A 1,478-nucleotide genomic window follows, 5' to 3' on the forward strand; every position below is an offset into this window, starting at 1 on the left:
CGAAAGCTGTATCATTATACAATCATCTTCAAGAAACATGGCCACTGGAACACAGTTTTACAGTTTCAGGCACTTCCCTCCAACCTCTCCAATATATCTTAACTAAAAAGGTGATATCCATATAACAGAATTTGCATTTTAACAGGATCCCCAGATGATTTGTGGAAGCAGCCCTGCCCTGGTCCTGCCTTCTGGTTTACTGCCAGAGGCAACACAGGATTACAGGGTGAGGGCCCGCAAAGCAGGTTTGCAGCGGAGCTGGAACCGGTGCGCAGGCGCCTGGGCTCCCTCACAGCTGCCTTTGGTTAAAATGGGTTCAGGGGGAACGGATGTGCGCTTCCGAAGAAGGAGGAGAATTTTCTGCTTCCTCTCCTGAAAGCTGATCTGTGGGAAAATAGACCCTTCTCCAACCTCGCCCAACTAGCCTGGTTTGGGTACAAGTAAAAGAAAGTCCATTTAATTTGTGGACATCAAATCCCTCCTCTTACAAGGAAGATGCAGAAACATCACAGCAGCTGGGTCATTTTCTAGAGTCCCCCTTGCTCTCAGGCTTCCTTGTCTGGACGAAACCCTGGTCCCTGACACCCATGCATCGAGCCCCCACTACGTGCCAGATATGGCCCCGGGCCTCGGGAAAGATCCACATGAGCTCCCAGCCCGGGAGTCGTGCTCTGCATGCACAGGGAGGCCACGGCAGTGCCAGCTTCGCATTTCAGAGAATGCACCAGGGAAAATCGCAGAGAATAACCACCACTGCTGTAAGCATCTATTGGATCCACTTTGCCATGCAGATCTTTGAACGCTTGCCTCCCCACAGGGTGCACTCAGATGAGCCCATTAGCTGCTTGCATGGTCCCACATTACTCTGAGAATAGTAACACTGATCAGGGCCTGAGATTAGCAGGCTCCTGGGCCAACGTGTTTCCAGAAGGGGAAACTGAGGCCCAGAGAGGGGCATGACCTCCCTGAGGACAGACCACCTTAGTGGTAGCCCCAGGACTCCTCACCTTTTTTCGAGTCCACTTTCTCTCTCATGCATCTCTATCCCCACTCCCCTCCCCAAGATAAAATCCAACCAATGCTGACAAGTGTCCTCTCTCTATTGTGGTTGCAGATGATTGAGATGGGTTATAGTTAGTCTCACTCCCAGGAAGCTGGGATGGGCCAAGTGTATCTATCCGCACATTTATAAGCCCATAATTATGGCTGCGGAATCACTATATCAATATTTCTTTTAATAGTGTCTCAGAGTAGCTAGAAGGGAAAACCTAAACTTGTGCAACTGTAACCCATACCAGACTCTGAAATCTGTTCTATAACTACTTGTTACAATATATTTTGAAATGTATTATATATTTTGTATATATATATATACAAAAAAGCAATACATTTATATATATATATATATGTTACAATAAAAAATGTTTTAAATAAAAACCCATCATTAGAAGGATGGGGGGGCCCTATATGGGCAGGGC

Source organism: Tamandua tetradactyla, chromosome 19, assembly GCF_023851605.1.
Source record: "Tamandua tetradactyla isolate mTamTet1 chromosome 19, mTamTet1.pri, whole genome shotgun sequence".
Classification (NCBI taxonomy): Eukaryota; Metazoa; Chordata; class Mammalia; order Pilosa; family Myrmecophagidae; genus Tamandua; species Tamandua tetradactyla.